Genomic DNA, 7,500 nt, shown 5'->3' on the forward strand with positions numbered 1-7,500 from the left:
GCTTGGCAGAGGGGAGGGCCTTTGGGCCTTTGTGCCTTTGGGCCGGCCGGAAGGGCTCGTCCACCAGCAAAGGCACGCTCCGGCTTCTCCACAGCTCGAATGAACCGGTCCGCCGGTGGGACCAAGCAGTCGTGGAGAGGAGCATTTACGAGTTCGATCCAATTTTTGGACAGCACTTCCCCTCAGGGAGGGGCTCCACCTGTAGTTTAAAAGCAGAACGAGCACAGAATGGGCGGTCGCCCCCGTTGGAGCCCGGCACCTTTCCTTCCTTCCTTCCGTCCTTCCTTCCTTCCTTCCTCCCTCCCTCCCCCCGCATCCGCCCGAGAAGCAAGTGCCACGACTGCTGCGGCGGGCGGCCGCGCCCCGGGCGTTTGGCCAAAACCATTGTGGGCATCGCGTCTCGGCCTCTTGGCTCAGATCAAGTGTAGTATGTGTTCTTATCAGTTTAATATCTGATACGTCCTCTATCAGGGGACCATATATTAAATTGTTTTTTGGAATCTGGAGATGGAACAGGGGCCTGCTCCGTCCACTCCACGCATCGACCCGGTATTGCAGTACCTCCGGGAACGGGGCCCATTTCTCAGAAAGGTCAAAAGAGAGAGAGATAGCGAGAGAGAGAGAGAGAGAGAGCGAGCGAGCGAGAGAGAGAGGAGAGAGAGAGATAGAGAGAGAGCGAGAGAAGAGAGAGAGCCCGAGCAGCCCCCCCCCACCCACCCAACCCACACACCCCTCCCCCCCCCTTCCCTCCCTCCCCCCCCCCCCTCCTGGACGCGCCGTTTTCCCCCCCCCCCCCGCGCAGGTTCGTTCGGGGGTTTTGTGTGTGGGTTGGGTTTGTTGTGGTTTTTTTTTTATTTTTTTCATATTTCAGATGCAGCAGGCCTACCACCAGCAAGGCCATGGAGCAGCCGGCGCAAGCACAGCGCAGCAGCAGCAGCAGAAAAGCGCCCTTTCGCCGGGGCGGAACTGCAGATGCGTTTTGGGAGGAGTTCCCGGTTTTTGTTTTGCGTGCGTGGCCTCGCTGCCGCTTGGCATAGGGGAGGGCCTTTGGGCCTTTGGGCCGGCTGGAAGGGCTCGGCCACCAGCAAAGGCTCGCTCCGGCTTCTCTACAGCTCGAATTAACCTTTCGCCTTTTACTAAAGATTTTCGTGGAGAGGAGCATTTACGAGTTCGTTCCAATTTTTGGACAGCCCTTCCCCTCTGGGAGGGGCTCCACCTGGAGTTTAAATGCAGAACGAGCACAGAAAGGGCGGTCTCCCCCGTTGGAGCCCGGCACCTTTCCCTCCTTCCTTCCTTCCTTCCTTCCTCCCTCCGCCCGCCCGCCCGAGAAGCAAGTACCACGACTGCTGCGGCGGGCTGCCGCGCCCGGGGCGTTTGGCCAAAACAATTGTGGGCATCGCTTCTCGGCCTCTCGCCGCTTGGCTCGATCAAGGGTTGCGATCGTGGTGTTTGCGGATAGTGCAATTGTGATTGTCTTGGTAAGTAATTTTTTGTCTTCTGTTGTGGTGGTGCGTGCCCCGGAGGTTTGTTTCACGTTTTCTGGGAGGGAAGGTCCAGAGCGCAAGCAGGATGCGTTTTTTGTAACGGGGGTAGGCCCTTTGGGCTGGCTTCCTTCTTTTTTCTTTTCTTAGAATGTCTTTTTCTAAGTTTGGAGTGAGGCGGCACTGTTGTGTGCGCTTTAGTTTAAAACAGTGTTTTAGAGAGGGAAATGGGAAGACTGAACTGACAAGGTTTGAGTTTAGTAAAAATGTGTTGCAAAGGACTCTGGGATTTAGTGCAGGTGAGATTTTTTGTCTCATTCCTTTGACTAATGGCTTTTCTTGGGATGTTAGTTTTGTAAATGATACAAGCTTTAGGAAATTTTGGAGAGTAAGGGATGAATTGGGGTCTAATGAGGTGTTGGAGAAATTTGAAGTTGAAGCTTTAACAGATAACTCTGTGAAAACAGTGATTGTTAGAATGTTCAATGAAACCGTATCCGAACAAGATGTGAATACCTGGATAGCAAGGTATTGCGTGGTTAAAAGGAGTGCTGTGAGAGTGCTGGACTCAGATCAGATTTGGAATGGTTCATGGAGGATTCTGGTAAAGCTTTATGATAGTGCTACAGGGTATGGTGGGTTTAGACACATCCCGTCGGATATAACCTTGGGACCAAATAGAGGGTTTGTGTTTATCAGGGCCAACCAAAGTTGTGCAGGAAGTGTGGTGAGATGGGGCACCTGGCAGTGGTTTGCAAGAAAGAAATTTGTGGAGTTTGTAAGGAGGTGGGACACTCTTCAATGGATTGTGTAAGCGAGAGAAGATGTAACCTGTGTGGAAAGGAGGGTCATTTGTTTAGAGACTGCCCACAATCCTTTGCAAACAGGACGAGAGCAGGGAGGGTTCAGGATATGACTGGTGTGGGAACTAAGAACACTGTAAATGTGGATGTGGATGCAGAGGTGGAAAGGAATGACCAAATTGTCGTAAACCTGAATGTGGATTTGTCTAGTGATTTAGCCGTATCGCCATTTTCTACAGAGAGTGTTGAGTTAGAGGAAGAGGCCTGTGAGGGTGCCGGTGTGCTGAGTTGTTCGGAGGTGATTGGAGGAGAGGGAGAGGGCGTGTCTGAGAGTCAAGGGGTTGTGCCTGAAACACCGATGAGTGAAGAAGAGGGGGGTGAAGTAAGGGGGGACCTTGTGGTTGGTGGAGAGATGGGTGGGAATGAGTTTGGAGAAGAGAAAGGTGGGATGGGTGGAGTGAAGGAGGCTGGGAATAAGCCTGGTGTGAGTGTTGGGGAAGGATCAAAAGAAGACAAGACTGCAAAGGAGACTGAGAATGTGAATAATAATGAAGCTGTACAAAGAGGGAGGGGTGCTACAGTGGGTGAGAGGGAGAGGGGGAATAGGAGTGAGTCTGGTGGGAGAGGGGGGAGTGTTGGAAGGGGGGAAGCTGGTGTTAGTTATATCAGGAGTCGACAGAGAAGTGCTAGTGTGATTGAGGTTATGGATGTGGAAAAGGCAACTGACAAAAGGAAAATAGAGAAGTGGGAGTTGGCACAAAGCCAAAAAAACAAAGAAGACGAAAAATAAGGATGAGAGTAGTGAGTCTGAGCAGGATGAGGAGCGGGAAAGGGGAGAAAGGAGTGGTGCTTCTTTCTTGCTCCCTGGGTTTTCTCCGAGCAGTGAGATAGGATCCCCTATTTTTGATGGGGGAGCGAGAGATTTTGGGAGTGAAAGTGTGTATGAGAATGTGGATGATTTTGTTGAGGCAATGAGTATGAGTAAAAGCAAGTAGTTTTTTGTTTGTTATGGCAGTACAAATCTTTCTCTTTCTTGATGCTGCTGATAACAACTTTAAACGTGAGAAGTGTGAAGAGTGAAGGAAGATGCAAAACGGTTTTACATTTCCTTGGAACAGTCAATACTGATGTTGTGTTTTTGCAAGAATGTGGATTATCCTTCCAAGATAACTATGTGGGTATGGAGAGAATGTGGGTACATGGCGAGTCTGTCTTTCAGGAGGGAATGGCTGTAAAGCAGCTGGAGTAGGGATTCTTTTCAAAAACAGGAATTTTGTGATGGAGAGTAAGGAAGTGATAGAATGTGGGAGAATGCTGGTTGTGGATGTGAAGTACCTGGGGAAAGCATTGCGTTTTATTAATGTGTATGCATCCCCAGATAAGGAAGAAAGATTTGAACTGTTTAAGGAAATAAGGAAGCTTTTAGATACAACACGTGTGTGTATTTTGGCCGGGGACTTTAACACAGTGTGGCTTGTCCGCAGCTTATTGGTTGCTGAAGGAAGAGAAGGCGATTGGGTAGTAAGTGGAGCTATGCAATACAGCAGTAGCAAGAATACTATCCGGTTCCAGGTGAAGGATGCTGAGCAGCAGAAATGGGACCGAAAAAGATTCGTCGACGAAATCGTCTTTGGATTGTTGCAGTTAAAGTTGGAAGAGATCCTGTGCCTGCAGGATTATGGGAAGAGAGGACTTTTTGATCTCACCTTGATGAACGAGGACATCTGCTGGGAGAAGAAGGGAGTGTTTGAGCAAAGCCCTATGGAAACAGCGAGTGAGTTCTTTTTTGAACCGATTTTTACTCTGGACTGGAAAACCTTTCATGTTCGCATGAATAGTGCCCAAGTGCCAGAAGAGGAGATCCAGAGCTTTATTGAAAGGTTTTTTGTAGTGAAGCATGGGCTAGTTAAAATAATGGATTCTGCAGGCATTTGGACTAACTGGAGGAAGTTCTATGGGAGGTTCAAGATGGAGCAGAGGAGCGGAACCCATGTAGGCCTGAAACCTGTGTTCTACATCGGGCCGAATAGAGGGATTATCAGGTACGCAGGACAGCCTGATGTTTGTTACAAGTGCTCTGCAGCAGACCACTATGCTGCAGAGTGCACAGAGACTGTTTGCAGGAACTGTAACAAGGTGGGGCACATCAGTAGAGACTGTGGAGAAAAGAAAAAATGCAATCTTTGTGGGGCAATGGATCACCTGTATAAAGACTGCGAAAAGAGGTCAAGGAGCTATGCTGAAGCAGCAGCAGGAGGAGGGAAAGAGAAAAAGCAGAGCCAAGAGACAAAACAGAAGGAGAAGGAGGAGAAGCAACAACCTGGAGCTAAGAAGAGTGGAGAGCCTGACAGACAGAAAGCTAAAACTTTTGAGTCTGGAACACAAAAGAGTGTTGGGGGTGGAGCTCAGACAGAAGGAGGCGAAATGGCGGGAAAATCAAAGCCGGAACAGACAAAAGAAAGGGGAGGAGTCCTGGGAAAAAAGGAGGAGGGAGGCCTTCAGGTGTCCACTGATGAGTCCATTCCTGTTCCAATGGAGGAAGAGGGAGGAGAGGTGCAGAGGAAGAGGAAGGAGAGAGACGGGAATGAGGAGTGGGTCAGGGAGGGCCAATCGAGAAGCAGGAGTGGAGGAGAGGAAAGCGTAACAGAGGACCTGGGAAGTGAAGCAGAGTCAAGAGGGGTAAGAGGAACAGCTGGTTCGAGTCGGAGTGAGAGTGTGGAGGAAAAAGAGAAAGGGGAAACAGAGAGCCCAAGTTGGGGTGAGAGAATGGAGAAGGAGGAAGTGAAGAAAAATAAAGTGAGTGAGGCGGAGTACCGACAAAAGGAGGAGGCCATAATGAGGACTTTTTGTGGCAAGGAGTTCGCCGAACTTCTGGAGTGGAAGGAGAGGATGAAGAAGGGAAGAATAACAGAGGCGGAGTGGAACCGTTATGAGGAAGAGAGGCGGAAAGTTTTTTTTGAGGCGTTAAAGAGGGGGAACGCTAGGAAAAAATAATGTTCTTGGTTTTCTTAGGAGGTGTATTTAGAGGTGGAGGGGTTATGTAAACGGTGTATTTAGAATTAGAGATGGGTGGGTGAGTGGGATTGTGTTTAGAGGAGTATTAGTATTTTTTTTGAATATTTGCATATATGTAAATTGAAAGGGTTTTTTTTTCTTGTGCTGTTAGATTATATGTTTAGTTTCTTAGTTATTGTTTTATATGTATTAGACAGATTTTGATTGTATGTTTTAGTTTTGTAATGATAATAAGTTTGTGTTTTTGAAATGTATAAACGAATTGTTTTTTTGTGAAGTATTATTTAGTTTTTGTAATGGATAAGGATTTGTGGTTTACAGTTTGTATTTATTGTTTGTGTTTTTTTTGAAAAGATTTAATAAATTTACAAACAAAAAAAAAAAATCTGTTCTTATCAGTTTAATATCTGATACGTCCCCCATAGGGGGACCGTCTATATTAAATGGATTTTTGGAAGCGGGAGATGGAAGCGGGGCTTGCTCCGTCCACTCCACGCATCGACCCGGTATTGCAGTACCTCCGGGAACGGTGCCCATTTCTCAGAAAGGTCAAAAAAGAGAGAGAGAGAGCGAGAGAGAGCGAGCGAGCGAGAGCGAGAGAGAGAGCGAGAGAGAGCGAGAGGAGAGAGCGAGAGAGAGAGAGAGAGAGAGAGAGAGAGAGCCCCACCCTAACCCTCCCTCCCTCCCCACCTCCCCTTTCCTGGGACGCGCCGTTTTCCCGCTCTTTTCGTTCTTTTTTTTTTTTTTTTTTTTTTTTTTTTTTCATATTTCATATTCAGGCAGGCCTAACACACGCAGCAGGCCAGTGTACCCAGCAGCAGCAGCAGCAAAGCGCCCTTTCGCCGGGGCGGAACGGCAGATGCGTTTTGGGAGGAGTTCCCTGTTTTTGTTTTGCGTGCGTGGCCTCGCTGCCGCTTGGTAGAGGGGAGTGCCTTTGGGCCGGCCGGAAGGGCTCGGCCACCAGCAAAGGCACGCTCCGGCTTCTCTACAGCTCGAATGAACCTTTCGCCTTTTACTAAAGATTTCCGTGGAGAGGAGCATTTACGAGTTCGATCCAATTTTTGGACAGCCCTTCCCCTCAGGGAGGGGCTCCACCTGGAGTTTAAAAGCAGAACGAGCACAGAAAGGGCGGTCGCCCCCGTTGGAGCCCGGCACCTTTCTTCCTTCCTTCCTTCCTTCCTTCCTCCTCCCGCCCGAGAAGCAAGTACCACGACTGCTGCGGCGGGCGGCCGCGCCCGGGGCGTTTGGCTAAAACCATTGTGGGCATCGCTTCTCGGCCTCTTGGCTCCGATCAAGTGTTGTTGTGAAGGCGAAAGGTTATGTTCTGGAAGGCGTAAGCTGAAAAGAAAATAATTTCGGTTTTGCAAAATGGAGGAGCGTGGAAAGAATACCTTGCGTTTTCAGCTTAAGGATTTGGCGGGACTGTGGGGAAGGAGGAAGTTCGTTCTGGAGGTCGTTTTTGGGCTGCTGGAACTGGATTTGGAAAATGTGTACTGCCTGAGGGAGAATATCGGAAGAGGAAGGTTCGATTTGGTTTTACAGACTGAAGAACTTTGCTTAAAGGTAATGAAGATTTTTGGAGAAAACAAGGAGAATCTGCCTGCTCGTGTTTTTACTTTGGAGCCTCTGTTTCTGAAGGACTGGCGAACGGTGTTTGTGTCGATGTCTTGCCCGTTTTTTCCTGTGGAGGATATCACCACAAGTCTAAAAAGAAGGTTCGAGCTACAGAGTGAGGTGCCACTGAAGACGATCGACTCAGAAGGTATTTGGAACGGGGTGTGGAGGTACACGGCAAAGCTTTTTGTAAAGGACGGGAAGATGCTTCATGTCTGTCCTGATCTTATGATTGGGGCGGTAAGAGGGACTGTGTATTATAGAGGACAGCCTAAAGTCTGTTTCAAATGTAATAGTCCAGGACATTTTGCTGCTGAATGCAATGAGATTATTTGTAATAACTGTTACCGGAGTGGGCATGTTTCAAAGGATTGTCCCTGTGATGTTAAATGTAATCTTTGTGGATCCAGTGAGCATGTCTATAAGGATTGTCCAAAAAGCAAGAAGAGCTATGCTCAGGCAGCAAGAGGAGGAGAGGGAAAGAAAGAGGATGGAAAGAGTACAGAGAAAGGAAAAGAACCTGAGGAGAAAAGTACCGGGAAGAACAAAGGAGAGAGTGTTGGGGGAGGAGTCCCCAGAAAAGGAGG

General features: G+C 48.6%; 3 non-coding genes and 1 pseudogene across 3 annotated transcripts; all 4 read left to right on the top strand.

The window, feature by feature from the left end:
- The first annotated feature begins 392 nt into the window (after positions 1–392).
- LOC121311376 lies at positions 393–583 on the top strand. Its single transcript, XR_005949205.1, has one exon. It is a non-coding gene; the product is annotated as a U2 spliceosomal RNA (small nuclear RNA).
- Positions 584–1,092: 509 nt separating this feature from the next.
- LOC121311367 lies at positions 1,093–1,210 on the top strand. The gene has a single exon (XR_005949198.1). It is a non-coding gene; the product is annotated as a U5 spliceosomal RNA (small nuclear RNA).
- A 4,415-nt stretch (positions 1,211–5,625) lies between these two features.
- LOC121311384 lies at positions 5,626–5,839 on the top strand (annotated as a pseudogene).
- Positions 5,840–6,270: 431 nt separating this feature from the next.
- Positions 6,271–6,388, top strand: LOC121311410. Its single transcript, XR_005949232.1, has one exon. It is a non-coding gene; the product is annotated as a U5 spliceosomal RNA (small nuclear RNA).
- The last annotated feature ends 1,112 nt before the right edge of the window (positions 6,389–7,500 follow it).

The sequence above is a fragment of the Polyodon spathula genome, unplaced genomic scaffold, assembly GCF_017654505.1.
Source record: "Polyodon spathula isolate WHYD16114869_AA unplaced genomic scaffold, ASM1765450v1 scaffolds_3195, whole genome shotgun sequence".
Classification (NCBI taxonomy): Eukaryota; Metazoa; Chordata; class Actinopteri; order Acipenseriformes; family Polyodontidae; genus Polyodon; species Polyodon spathula.